Raw genomic sequence first — 16,964 nt, 5'->3', positions numbered from 1 at the left:
AGCTTGGTAACTAATATTTACATGTTGTAAGAACATGTAAGCGCGAATCCTATTGATAGATATATCGGGTTTGACCACCCCAACAGGGCTAGTCGCTCTAGTATCGTAAACGGTTGCATATTACTTCGTTTTTACTACACTTGGTAAAGTGTAGGGAGATTTCATAATAAAGGGAATATGCCACATTAATTGTTAAGTTTGGTTACCCAAGCGCTCAACAACTTATAGAATACTTTTATACACTTGCGAGTGTACATATATTTATAAACTGAAATCTTGTGGTCTATTAATATATTGAAATGATTGTTATGATAAACCTATGAACTCTCCAACCTTTTGGTAGACACTTTTAAGCATATTTATTCTCAGGTATGAAAAAATCTTCCGCTGTGCATTTTCTCATTTTAAGGATATGATTGGAGTCATTCATGGCATATTTAGGACAACACCTTGCAATGAGACCAAATGTTGATGACTTCGTCCAGGTGGATTAGGACGGGTTGTTAAAGATGCTTTAAAGTGTCAACCAAAAGGTTGGTGAGTTCATTAATTTATCGTCAATATTCATTTCCATCATTTTTAATAGACCACAAGATTTAATTTTCATAGTTAACTACAGGAACACTCATCTGCAAATAAAAATTATCATATAGGAACACTCATATGTATAAAAAAATCATTCATATGGCGAACACTTGGTAACCGACATTAACAAATGCATATAGAATATCCCCAAATATACAGGTACACTCATCTGTATATAAAATCGAAGTACTAAAGCATCCATAACCTGGATAGGGTTTGTTAGGCCCATAGATCTATCTTCACGATTCGCGTCAATTAGGGGGTCTGTTCCCTAATTCTTAGGCTACCAAGCGAAAAGGGTGATATTCAATTTTGATAATCCAACCATATAATGTAGTTTTGATTACTTGTGTCTATTTTGTAAAACATTTATAAAAGCAGCGCATATATTCTCAGTCCCAAAAATATATATTGCAAAAGCATTTAAAAAGGGAGCAAATGAAACTCACAATACTGTATTTCGTAGTAAAATACATATGACGGCATTGAACAAGTGCAAGTTTGGCCTCGGATTCACGAACCTATATTAATTATATATATTTATATAATGGTCAATGTCTGTCTAACAATTAAGGTCGAGTCATAGTGTACCACAATCCTAATGCTCGAGACCGATATGAAAAAGTTAACAAAATCAGTTTGACCCAAAATGACCGTCAAAATCTATACATGTTTATTATATACCTTAAATATAGTCATTTTATATATTTAAATATATTTATCAGATTTTATTAGAGTAAATAATAAAAGTCATTTATTAATAAAATTTTATATTAAAATATATATATGATAAAAATATACTTTTATATATCTTAAGTAATAAAATATATAAAATTCACTTAATATCCTAAAATATAGTAGTATGTGTTATTAATGTAATTATATTACGTGTGGTAAAAATATCTTTGTATTACATATTTATTTGATAAAATAATATTGATAATAATAAAAATTGTATTATTTTGTAATAATAATAATAATTATTATTATTCTAATAATAATAAAAATAACCATATTTATATTTATTAATGATGATATTGAATATAATAAAATGATTATTTTAAACATGATAATTTTAATAATAACGATACTTTTTATTATTAACTGTAATAATAATGTTTTATAAAAATAATAATTTTATTCAAAATGATAATTTTTAATAATAATAATACTAAAATGATAATAATAATGTATTTTATAATAACAATGACATTTCTATTTAAATGATAATTTTAATAAATATGATAGTTATAATATTAATGATACTTTTAATAATAACAATAACGATAAAAATAATAAAATGGTAGTTTTGATACAAATGTTAATTATTTTAGTAATAATAATAATAATAATAATAATAATAATAATAATAATAATAATAATAATAATATTGATTATTAGATAATAATAATAATAATGACGATAATAACGACGATAACAATAACAATAACGATAACGATAACGATAACGATAATCATTTTAACAATAATACTTAAAATTATAGATAATTCAATTAACGATATCTTTTAATCCGTTCATCAAAATCATACACTTTCTAAATGAAAAGTTATTAATTTTTCGCCAGCTTTCCAACAACATGCATATCATATACCTTATCCTAGTAGCATATGTATTAAATTCATGATCTATCATAAACTATTTAACGATGAAATTAAACATACAAGCATGCATAATCATAAATACTCGAGCACTAGTCAGGGATACACTATTAATATATAAAAGGTAAGATATGAGTGCTCACATATCAATATTGAGATTCAATATTGCAGGAAAGTACGTAGACGCAACGGAGATGATAAACACTAAGTTGGCCTCACGAGTTATACCCCCGAACATTACCCATAACCTCCATAGCTATAACCCATAATTTCCTTAGCTCTATCCCACTACTCGCTCATGACCTCGTCGTAATATTTTATGTATAATACTAATAATACTCCTAACTATAAGATTAATAATTATATTAATCTTAATAATAATAATAATTATAATAATAATAATTATAATATATAGAGAGAGAGAGTAAGATAGATAGCGAAGATATATGTTTAAATCAAACGGCAATCGAACGAATTTATAGCATCAATTCTGACCCAGCATCTCATGCGATCGCATGAGGTTTGTGTGGGATACTCATGCGATCGCATAAGTCCCTTAGCCAGCTCACAATCTTAATTATTGAGGCGGCCGACAGTTTTTATTTATATTTATATATATTTATATAATTAATCTTAATAATTATATATATATATATATATATATATATATATATATATATATATATATATATATATATATATATATATATATATATATATATATATAATATTATATTCACGTGCATAGTTGACTTGTACTTTTAGTTCCAATGACTTATACATTTACGCTCGATTTATATCCCAGTTTCGGTTTCTCAAATGTCCTTTCGTACACTTAGAAAACTTGTACTTTACGTTTCGCGACGTGTACCTTTAACAATAATTAAACTTAATTCACCAATAACTATATCACTCGAAGTGTAACTTATTCAATTTAATATTTTGGTCATTTTCTTCTATGAATCAACTTCTCGTTGTTTATTAAAATACATTTAATAATATTAATTAAAAATCAAAACGCGTTTTAACCGGATTAATATTATATTTTATTACATTGTAAAATAAATATATATATTCATTTAGAAATATACATTTGTGCATTTTGAAATATTTATTTAATAATATAATATTTAGTTTTTCAAAAATATTATATCATATAACGTTTATGCTTCAATAGTAAATTTGATATAGTTCCTTTTTTGCACCAACGTTTATTTTAATTAACATATCTAAATAACAATCGATTCAATAATCGAATACTAATATTGTTTAATAAATAATTCGAAATATATATAAACACGTTTTTAATTATACTTTGCAAGTTATTTATATATTTATATTTAATTAAATCACGGACCGCTATTGTTTATAACTTTGCCAAAAGGTTTCTAGAAAGATTCTAAATTTTAAGATAATGTTAAAACATTTATCCTTATTAAAATGGCTCAGCAACAATTTGTCAAAAGTGGTTCCAGACATTTATAAAGTTATATTCCTTTTTAAAGAAAACGTGACACTCAAATCATTGTATATAATTTCTATAATTTATAACAGTAAAAGATAATGATAATAACTTTAATAATTTACATCTTGACATGTTGTAAAAAGTACAAATCTTTCGAAATATAACATAGTACATTTTATATCTATTAATTGTATTCGAAACCACTTGTATATAAGTTCACATATATATATATATATATATATATATATATATATATATATATATATATATATATATATATACACACACACGTTTTACATAACACTTTTTATTACGTTGACGTTTATGAATAAGTATAACGTTATACGTTTAATATTTTGCTAACGTTTACAAGTCATAAAATACATTTCCTAATATATTTACATGTCAATCAAACTGTTTAATATTTTGTTAATATTTCTCAATTTAATAAACAGACATATGTATATATTCATACATATCTATTTACACATAATTGTTCGTGAATCGTCAAGAGCAGTCGAAGGGTTATTGATTACATGAACATAGTTCGAAGTTTTTGAGATTCAACATTACAGACTTTGCTTATCGTGTCAGAAACATATAAAGATCAAGTTTAAATTTGGTCAGAAATTTCCGGGTTGTCACAGTACCTACCCGTTAGAGAACTTTCGTCCCGAAATGTGATTAGGACGGTCATTGTAGTGACCCGAACTTTTCCATGTTTATATATATTAAATGAAATTGTTATTTACATGATTAAGTGTTTCCAACATGTTAAGCAATCAAACTTGTTAAGACTTGATTAATTTAAATAGGTTTCATATAGACAATTGACCACCCAAGTTGACCAGTGATTCACGAACGTTAAAACTTGTAAAAACTATATGATGACATATATATGATTATATATAGTTAACATGATATTATGATAAGTAAGTATCTCATTAGGTATTTTAACAATGAGTTATATACATAAAATTGAGTTTATTGAATTAAGAAAATCGAAACGATATATATAACGATTATCGTTATAACAACGTCTTACTAAATACATATGAATCATATTAAGATATTGATACACTATGTTTAATCATGATAAATGATAAGTAAACATGTCATTAAGTGTATTAATAATGAACTACATATGTAAAAAACAAGACTACTAACTTAATGATTTCGAAACGAGACATATATGTAACGATTATCGTTGTAACAACATTTAACTGTATATATATCATACTAAGATATATTAATATATCATAATATCATGATAATGTAATAATTTAACATCTCTTTAGATATAATAAACAATGGGTTAACAACATTTAACAAGATCGTTAACCTAAAGGTTTCAAAACAACATTTACATGTAACGACTAACGATGACTTAACGACTCAGTTAAAATGTATATACATGTAGTGTTTTAATATGTATTCTTACAATTTTGAAAGACTTCAAGACTTCATACCCATTGACGCCTTTGGATAGTAAATTTTTACTCGAATTAGCAAACGGTAAATTAATTTCAGCAGATAATATATGTCGGGAGAGAGAAATTAAACTGGGGGATGAAACGTTTAAAATTGATTTAATACCAGTCGAGTTAGGGAGTTTTGATGTAATAATTGACATGGACTGGTTGGAAAAGGTGAGAGCAGAGGTCGTTTGTTACAAAAATGCGATTCGCATTATGCGTGAAAAAGGAAAACCTTTAATGGTGTACGGAGAAAAGAACAACGCGAAATTAAATCTTATTAGTAGTTTGAAGGCGCAAAAACTAATAAGAAAAGGTTGTTACGTCATTCTAGCACACATCGAGGAAGTTAAACCTGAAGAAAAGAACATCAGTGATGTTCCCGTCACAAAAGAATTTCCCGAGGTATTTCCAAAAGAATTACCGGGATTACCCCCACATCGATCAGTTGAATTTCAAATAGACCTTGTACCAGGAGCTGCACCAATAGCTCGTGCTCCATACAGACTCGCAGCCAGCGAAATGAAAGAATTACAAAGTCAGTTACTGGAACTTTTAGAGCGAAATGAAAGAATTGTAAAGACCCATCCTAATCCATCCAGACGAAGTCCATATCGATTACAAACGATTCACAACAGTTGATTACATCGCGAGGTAATTGACCTCTATATGATAAATCTTACAAACATTGCATTCGTTTTTAAAAGACAAACTTTCGTTACATCGACAGTTGACAGGCATGTAAAGCATTTCATAATATATCCAAATATAATTGACTTAATAATAATCTTGATGAACTCAACGACTCGAATGCAACATCTTTTGAAATATGTCATGAATGACTCCGAGTAATATCTCTAATATGAGCAAATGTACAGCGGAAGATTTCTTTCGTACCTGAGAATAAACATGCTTTAAAGTGTCAACCAAAAGGTTGGTGAGTTCATTAGTTTAACCTAAATAATCATTTCATAATTTTAATAGACCACAAGATTTCATATTTCCATTTCTCATAAACATACGTCCCATGCATAGAGACAAAATATCATTCGTATGGATTGAACACCTGGTAACCGACATTCACAATATGCATATAAGAATATCCCCATCATTCCGGGATCCTCCTTCGGATATGATATAAATTTCGAAGTACTAAAGCATCCGGTACTTTGGATGGGGCTTGTTGGACCCGATAGATCTATCTTTAGAGTTCGCGTCAATTAGGGTGTCTGTTCCCTAATTCTTAGATTACCAGACTTAATAAACAGGGGCATATTCGATTTCGATCATTCAACCATATAATGTAGTTTCGATTACTTGTGTCTATTTCGTAAAACATTTATAAAAGCGCATGCATTCTCAGTCCCAAAAATATATATTGCAAAAGCATTTAAAAAGGGAGCAAATGAAACTCACCTAATGTATTTTGTGGTAAAAATACATATGACAACATTAGACAAACTGAACAATGCAGGGTTGGCCTCGGATTCACGAACCTAAATCAAGTATATATATATTAACACATTATAATATAAATCAACTAAGTATATATATAGTTTGTTATGCATTAAGATTAATATTTTTATATATAATTTTATTACTACTTATAATATGTTAAAATGCTTATTTGATATATAATTTAATTAGTATGATATCAATATAAATAATATTATATTAGTTAAAACATAATATTATGTAGTATTAGTATACTTATGTAATAAATATGTTTTTATATAATAATATCCTTTGTTTGCAATTAATAGTTATAATAATATCAAAATAAGGATAATAATAATAATAATTATATTAATATTCATAATATTAATGATAGTAAGTAAAAATAATAATTTTTAATTAAAATGATAATTTTTAATAATCATGATAATAATAATAATAATGATAAAAATGATATTTTATTTAAATCATAGTTTAATTATAATTTAAATCATCTTCATTTCCATATTTATAATCATTATATTTAATCATTATCTTAACAATATTATAGAACCATAAATGTTATAATAATCCTAATCCTAATAATAATAATAATAATAATAATATCAAGATAAATGGAAAATATATATGTAAATATGTATATACCTTAATGGAATTGGAAGTCCATTCCATATAACTAAAGCCCATGAATACAAGTCCAATATCATTTACAAAGAACCCAATTTTGCAATCCAAATTATGTTTAATCGGCCCAATCTGTTTCCCCTTACTTAAACCGATGGGTGTAATTAGGGTTCGCTCAGATACATTCCATCCAGATTCATCATCATCATCTGCATAGCAAGTATCCTCCACATCATCATCTATCCTTCACTTTCGCACCTTAATCATCATCAATCAATTATGGTTTCAGTTCCTGGGGTTTCTGGTTGTCGACATAAGCAGAATCAGGAACTCGATTATTGTTATTACTCGATCAGGTAACAGGTATTTAGTTCAATCAGACAGGTTCATCCTTCTTAATACTTGTACTTCATTATTCAGTCCAAAATCAATAATACGTATTCGAATTTAAAGAAGAACATATAAGTTGACTCTTTTGTTTTTGAATTTTGACTTCAAATTTCATAACTAATCGAAGAAATTGAAGTCCGTAAAGCTGCAGATAGTTCAATCGGATGATTTCTAACATCTTTGTATTTTTAGATTTTGTTTATTGTTTCTGAATTGAGTTATGGCTTGAAAGATGTTGCGAAAATGAATTTGATCTGTTTCTTTTCTTTCTGCTCAACTAGTTGTAGGGGATTTATAATTGCAGGTGTATGATTATGTGGTGACAAGAATTGATCATGGTTGTTGGTGGTTACGGCTGTGAAGACAGCAGCAAAAGGCTCGATCATAGGAAGCAATAGTGGTGGTTTCATAAAGATTTCGATTATGAGTAAAAATAGATAGAAACAGAATACGAGAATGGTGGTGGTGATCGTATGATTACAGTTGATGAGTAGCAGCTGTAGTAGTTTAAATTCATAGTTAAGTGAAAACGGTTGAGTGGATGTTCGAACAAAGATAGAAAGAAAGATGGTTGTTTAGTGTTATAGTGATGATGGTTTATGATAAATTTGGTATTTCACAAACGGGACAGAAGCAAAACAGGAACAAAATAAGAGTGGAAGCTTGGTGGTGATATGGGTTGATCGAATGGCAACTCAAGTTGTTTTGCAGGTGGTGATGTTTTGCACACATGAAAGAGTAATATATGTATGTAAAGTGTATGTATATGCTTGAGTGTGTTTATCGAGCTGGAACAGAAACAACATTAGAAATAGAAAGAGATCGATAGGAAGGTTGTGGTTCTTGTCTCCAAAATAAGGAAAGGTAATTGGTGGTAGCACGTTCGAGCAGGGCAGCAGAGATCAAACGAGAAGGAGCAGTAGTTTCGAGCTAGTTGTATAGTTTTGGTGTTGTTAAACTTTGAACACGAATAATAAATGGAAACATAAACAAAGTTGGTTGTCGTGTGAAGTGGTTACCAAGAGAAACGTATGAAAAAAATAAACAAGATAATATGAAGCAACTTCTCTATATTACTTTCAAAAGGAAAAGTTGAGATGACAAGGAAAGGAAAGGAAACGTACTACTTATTTACTTATTTAAAGTAAAAGAAAGTGACCAATCAATTATATCATTAAAGTATTACTATCATATCTCATGATATATTTTGGTAGTTGGGTAAACGAATAAAGTGGTGAGTGAATGTAATATGCAGGTACATGTATATAGAATTAGATAATGGAAAAAACAAAAATGACACAGTATACTTTAATAAATTCACACGGATTAAATATTAGTTAAATAATAATAACACATGTATCCGTGCAGTTTAGATAGTGGAAGAATGAAAAAAAATTAACACACTAATAATAATTCAATTATGAATTCAATTAGATACAGTAAAATCAATCTTTCAATCAATTAGGCATAGGATTGTGATTATAATAATGTTTAAAACATAAACGTGTGATAATGTTAGCCGTCGTCTAATATTTTATTCACGAACTGAAATTCATTCTCCTTTAATAATTAGTGACGAATAAAAGTTCTCAGACAAATCTCAAAATTTTAAATTAATTATCTTTATTTATTTTTAATATACATTTATGTAAGTATGTTTTAAATAATAATTATTATAATATCATATAACAACAACATTCGATATTTCAAATTATATTGCTAATTATATATATATATATATATATATATATATATATATATATATATATATATATATATATATATATATATATAGATACGCACATATCTATTTACAAATAGTTGTTCGTGAATCGTCAGGAATGGTCGAAAGTCATTTGAATATACAAAAAAATTCAGAATATTCGAGACTAAACTTTATAGACTTTGCTTATCGTGTCGGAAACATATAAAGATTAAGTTTAAATTTGGTCAGAAATTCTCGGGTCATCACAAGAATCACCATGGGGAGCTCCTATTCTGTTTGTAAAGAAGAAAGATGGTACATTCAGGTTGTGTATCGACTACCGAGAGTTGAACAAACTTACCATCAAGAACCGTTACCCATTACCGAGAATCGACGACTTATTTGATCAACTACAAGGCTCGTCGGTTTATTCGAAGATCGATTTACGTTCTGGATATCATCAAATGCGGGTAAAGGAGGATGATATTCCAAAGACTGCTTTTAGGACGCGTTACGGTCATTACGAGTTTATGGTTATGCTGTTTGGATTGCCTAACGCACCAGCTGTGTTCATGGACCTCATGAACCGAGTGTGTGGGCCATATCTTGACAAGTTTATTATTGTTTTCATCGATGACATACTTATTTACTCGAAGAATGATCAAGAGCACGAAGAACATGTGCTAGAGTTGCTGAGAAAAGAAAAACTGTACGCTAAGTTTTCAAAGTGTTCATTTTGGTTGGAAGAAGTTCAATTCCTCGGTCACATAGTGAACAAATAAGGTATTCAGGTGGATCCAGCAAAGATTGAAATCGTTGAAAAGTGGAAAACCCCGAAAACTCCGAAACACATACGCCAATTTTTAGGGCTGGCTGGTTATTACAGGAGATTCATCCAAGATTTTTCCAAAATAGCAAAACCCTTGACTGCATTAACGCATAAAGGGAAGAAATTTGAATGGAATGATGAACAAGAGAAAATGTTTCAATTATTGAAGAAAAAGTTAACTATGGCACCTATATTGTCATTACCTGAAGGGAATAATGATTTTGTGATATATTGTGACGCCTCAAAGTAAGGTCTCGGTTGTGTATTAATGCAACGAACAAAGGTAATTGCTTATGCGTATAGACAATTGAAGATTCACGAGCAGAATTATACGACGCATGATTTATAATTAGGCGCAGTTGTTTTTGCATTAAAGACTTGGAGGCACTACTTATATGGGGTCAAAAGTATTATATATACCGACCACAAAAGTCTTCAACACATATTTAATCAGAAACAACTGAATATGAGGCAGCGTAGGTGGATTAAATTGTTGAATGATTACGACTTTGAGATTCGTTACCACCCGAGGAAGGAAAATGTGGTAGCCGACGCCTTGAACAGAAAGGACAGCGAATCCATTTGAGTAAAAGCTATGAATATAATGATTCACACTAACCTTACTACTCAAATAAAGGAGGCACAATAAGGAGTTTTAAAAGAGGGAAATTTAAAGGATGAAATACCCAAAGGATCGGAGAAGCATCTTAATATTCGGGAAGACAGAACCCGGTATAGGGCTGAAAGAATTTCGGTACCAAAATTTGGAGATATGAACGAAATGGTACTTAGAGAAGCTCATAAAACCAGATACTCAATACATCTTGGAACGGGGATCTCAAGAAACATTTTTGGTGGCCGGGTATGAAAGCCGATGTTGCTAAATACGTAGGATAATGTTTAACGTGTTCTAAGGTCAAAGCAGAGCATCAGAAACCATCAGGTCTACTTCAACAACTAGAAATCCCAGAATGGAAATGAGAAAACATTACCATGAATTTTATTACTAAATTGCCAAGGACTGCAAGTGGTTTGGTTACTATTTGGATAAGAGTTAGTCGTCTCACCAAATTAGCACACTTCCTGCCAATAAGAGAAGTTGATAAGATGGAGAAGTTAGCATAATTGTACTTTAAGGAAGTCGTCTCCAGACATGGAATACCAATCACTATTATCTCTGATAGGGATGGCAGATTTATTTTAAGATTCTGGCAGACATTACAGCAAGCATTAGGAACTCGTCTAGACATGAGTACTGCCTATCATCCACAAACTTATGAGCAGAGCAAAAGGACAATACAAATGCTTAAAGACATGCTACGAGCATATGTTATTGATTTCGGAAACAGTTGGGATCGACATCTACCGTTAGCAGAATTTTCCTACAACAACAACTACCATTCAAGCATTGAGATGGCGCCGTTTGAAGCACTTTATGATAGAAAGTACAGGTCTCCGATTTATTGGAGTGAAGTGGCGGATAGACAGATTACGGGTCCAGAGATAATACAAGAAACTACCGAGAAGATCATCCAAATTCAACAACGGTTGAAAACCGCCCAAAGTCGACAAAAGAGCTACACCAACATTAAAAGAAAAGATATAGAATTTGAAATTGGAGAGATGGTCATACTTAAGGTTGCACCTTGGAAAGTCGTTGTTCGATTTGGTAAACGAGGGAAATTAAATACAAGGTATATAGGACCATTCAAGATTATTGATCGTGTCGGACCAGTAGCTTACCGACTTGAATTACCACAACAACTCGCGGATGTACATAACACTTTCCACATCTCAAATTTGAAGAAATGTTTTGCTAAATAAGATCTCACTATTCCATTAGACGAAATCCAAATCAACGAAAAACTTTAATTCGTCGAAGAACCTATCGAAATAATGGATCGTGAGGTTAAAAGACTTAAGCAAAAACAAGATACCAATTGTTAAAGTTTGATGGAATGCTCTTAGAGGACCCGAGTTCACCTGGGAGCGAGAAGATCAGATGAAGGAGAAATACCCGCACTTATTTCTAGAAGATACGTTGAAAGGACCCGTTCATATACATTATAAATGATTCACAATAGTTGATTACATCGCGAGGTATTTTGACCTCTATATGATACATTTTTACAAACATTGCATTCGTTTTTAAAAGACAAACTTTCTTTACAACGAAAGTTGACGGCATGCACACCATTTCATAATACATCCAACTATAATTGACATAATAATAATCTTGATGAACTCAATGACTCGAATGCAACGTCTTTCAAAATATGCCATGAATGACTCCAAGTAATATCCTTAAAATGAGCTAATGCACATTGGTAGATTTCTTTAATACCTGAGAATAAACATGCTTTAAAGTGTCAACCAAAAGGTTGGTGAGTTCATAGGTTTATCATAACAATCATTTCAATATATTAATAGACCACAAGATTTCCGTTTATAAATATATGTACACTCGCAAGTGTATAAAAGTATTCTATAAATTGTAGGCACCCGGTAACAAGCCTTAATGTTCATATTTTACCCTCTGAAGTACACCAGATCAGGTGTGTTTAAAATAACCTCGAAGTACTAAAGCATCCCATAGTCAGGATGGGGTTTGTCATGCCCAATAGATCTATCTTTAGGATTCGCGCCTACCGTACATAGACAAGTAGTTTAATGTTACCAAGCTAAGGGTATATTTCTGGTTTAAACCCACGTAGAATTAGTTTTAGTACTTGTGCCTATTTCGTAAAACATTTATAAAAAACAGCGCATGTATTCTCAGTCCCAAAAATATATATAAAAGGGAGCAAATGAAACTCACCATACTTGTATTTCGTAGTAAAAATACATATAACGCCATTTAACAAGTGCAAGGTTGACCTCGGATTCACGAACCTATATTAATTATATTTATTTATATGTTGGTCAATATTTGTCTAATAATTTTTGGTCAAGTCATAGTGTACCACAATCCTAATGCTCGAGACTAATATGCAAAAGTCAACAAAAGTCAACTTGACCCAAAATGACTTCTAAAATTTATACGTGTTTATTATATAACTTAACTATAGTCGTTTTATATATTTAAATATATTTATTAGATTTTATAATAATAAAAGTCATTTATTAATAAAAATTTATATTAACGTTTATATATGATAAAATATACTTTTATATATCTTAAGTAGTAAAATTTATAAAGTTCACTTAATATCGTAAAACTATAGTGGTAAGTATTATTAATGTAATTATATTACGCGTATCCCCTATTTATTTGATAAAATAATATTGATCATAATAATAATAAGTAAAAGTTGTATTATTTTGTAATAATAATTATTATTATTCTATAAAAAAATAACAATATTTATATTTACTAAAAATGTTATTATGATAAAATGATAATACTAACATAATAGTAATAATGATATTTTATAATAACAATGATATTTCTATTAAAATAATAACGACGATACTAATAATAATTATTTTAACAATAATACTAAAATTCAGTTGACTATAACTTCAAATCCGTTCATCGAAACCATTCGATATCGAAATGAAAAGTTCTTAATTTTTCGCTAGCTTTCCAATGACATTCATATCATATACCCTATCTCAGTAGCATATGTATCTAATTCAGGATTCAACAAACCTATCTAAGGACAATATCGAATGTACAAGCATGCATAATCCTATATACTCGAGCACTAGTCAGGGATACACTATTGATATATAAAAGATAAGTTATGAGTGCTCACGTATCAATTTTGAGATTCAATATTGCAGGAAAGTACGTAGACGCAACGGAGATGATAAACAATAGATTGACCTCACGAGCATACCCATGAACCATACCCATCACCTCCATAGCTATAACCCATAATTTCCTTAGCTTCGACTCATTCAAAAAACTATTTTGAAATCACTCAGACATCACTCCGTCGTAATATTTTATGTATACTAATAATATCTTGAAATAATACAGAGCAAATATATATATATATATATATATATATATATATATATATATATATATATATATATATATATATATATATATATATATAAATCAATTGAGAGAGTTTAGAGAAATATATTTTCAAGTTTCTATGAAATAATGAAACCTATTGAATTCTATTTATAATAGATTTTTGAATTATTAAAGTAAATTATTAAAGTATGAATTATTAAAGTGAATTATTAAAGTATGAATTATTAAAGTGAATTATTAAAGTATGAATTATTAAAGTGAATTATTAAAGTATGAATTATTAAAGTGAATTATTAAAGTATGAATTATTAAAGTGAATTATTAAAGTATTAATTATTAAAGTGAATTATTAAAGTTAAAGTAAAGTAAAAGTAAAGTAAATGTAAAGTTAAAGTATAGTAAAAGTATAAAAACTATGTATGTATAATACGCGTATAAATATATATAATATTAATTTAAATCGTTATATATATTTAATGAAATAAAATATAAATATCGTTATATTTATTATACTGGTTAAGTAATGAGTTGTCAAAAGTGATTCTAGATATTTATAAAAGTTATATACATTTTAATAATAAAGTTCTTTTTAAACTGAAAACGTTTTTGTACGTTTGAAAATAGATTAAAAGAATATTATGGAAACCAATTCTCTACTAGCTTTTGTCTAACTTTCGTAAATGACACTTTTTATTTTTTGTTATAAATAGCTTTACAAATTATTCCGAATATCGTTAAGAGGAATAGATTTTCTCAAATCATAGTGGACCTCTCAACAGAGATGAAAGGACCCGTCCTAATCCACCTGGACGAAGTCATCAACATTTGGTCCCACTGCGATGATCGGCTCCAAATAATGTCCTTATATTGAGCAAATGCACAGGGGAAGACTTAATTCGTACCTGAGAATAAACATGCTTTAAAGTGTCAACCAAAAGGTTGGTGAGTTCATAGGTTTATCATAACAATCATTTCAATATGTTAATAGACCACAAGATTTCATAATCATAAACATAATACACTCGCAAGTGTATGTAAAGCATTCTAAGTGGTTGAGCACTTGGTAACCATACTTAACATTTAATCAACATCGCATATTCCCTTTATTATGAAATCTCACTACACCGTACCAAGTGTAGTCACCAAAACAAAGTACTGTGCAACCGTTGAATACTGGTCGTCCAGTCCGGTTGGGGTTGTCAGGCCCGATAGATCTATCAACAGGATTCGCGTTTACAATACCACATGTAAATAGTAGTTACCAAGCTATAGGGAAGTATGCCAGTGGTACAACTCAACATAGAATATATTTTTAAGTACTTGTGTCTATTTCGTAAATATTTATAAAAGCAGCGCATGTATTCTCAGCCCAAAAATATATATTGCAAAAGCAATTAAAAAGGGAGCAAATGAAACTCACTTTTGCCTAGAAGGTATTTAATTCGACTTGGTCTCCGATAGATATCACGAACCTAACCATATATATAATATATCAACATATTTTCTTTTTAAGTAATCGTTACATATATATACATTTTTAATATTTTCTTAGTCCGTAGTTAGCAGTCCGATGTTAGTGGTCCACAATTAGTTGCTTAAATAAAATAAATAAAGACCCCATCATATTCGTATTGATCAGAATTAATCTCGACCCATGGTACCATGTTGTCAAATGACGTGTTGCGTACATAAAGTACCGTGTTGTCAAATGACGTGTTGCGTACAATCATGAGGTCTTATGATTAATCTTCTCGTGTTGTTTACGGGTGGTCCTGAAATATATAAAATCAAATCATAAGTAATTATATATAAGATATCATATTAATTAGAAAAGATATGATTAATTTACTTTTTCTCCAAATATTTTCGTAGCTAAACTAGCTTCGGATACCCAATCTTGTTTTAGTCGTAGTTTCTTCATTACAACTCCGTTTTTGTTGGTTCAACTTGCCACTTCCTTGGATCGAGTCAAATTTTAAGAATATGAACTGAAAATACCTTAATTTGTATTCAAAATCATAGGTTATTGGTCAAACTTTAGTGAAACTTATGAAAGTGATCATTTTCCATCATAAAGACAACATTTAATGATCATTTTTCTAAAAATACTTACACTTTGAGTTAAACCATGAAATTTTTATGTGTTAACATATTCATAATGAATATCATTTTACCAGAACATGAACTTCTAATTCAAAGTTCAAGATGGTTTTTAATTATCCAACCCAAAACAGCCCCCGGTTGCACTCCGACGACGTAGATTCAGTTTTTAAGATGTTCTTTGTAAAACCAAGTTATATCTTGTTAGGTTAGCATATCATTATGATATATTAAAGGTCTTGAAGTGTTTTAAAATTCAAGTTAGAAGGATCTATTTAGTTTGTGAACAAGTTTGAAATCATTCAAACTATGTTCTTGTTGTTAAAATTTTATACCACAAAATAAGATAGCTATATGAATATGAATTGAATAAGATTATGAACAAGGTTACTACCTCAAGTTACTTGGACAAAGTTACTACAAAAGATAAGAAATAATCTTGGAATCAAAGAGTGGTGGAGTTAGATCAAAAGGTTGGAAGTAAACTTCTTCAAATGGGTGGTTATTTTGATATGTTCTTGAAAGAGTTTTCTTATGGTGTTTAAGGCTTGTAATTGAAGCTAAATGATGGGGAAAATGCTTGGAGATGATCAAGTATGAAGTTAGGAGTATTTTGAGAGAGAAATGAGGGTGTAGTTATGAGAAAATGGAGTGAAGAAATGGTGTTCATTTATAAAAACGTTTTTAGTTTATAAAGAAAGAAAAGGATTTCTAATTTTGTTTTCT

Source organism: Rutidosis leptorrhynchoides, chromosome 4 (genome assembly GCF_046630445.1).
Source record: "Rutidosis leptorrhynchoides isolate AG116_Rl617_1_P2 chromosome 4, CSIRO_AGI_Rlap_v1, whole genome shotgun sequence".
Taxonomy (NCBI): domain Eukaryota; kingdom Viridiplantae; phylum Streptophyta; class Magnoliopsida; order Asterales; family Asteraceae; genus Rutidosis; species Rutidosis leptorrhynchoides.
The sequence above is the reverse complement of the archived record's forward strand: the minus strand, read 5'-3'. Positions refer to the sequence as shown.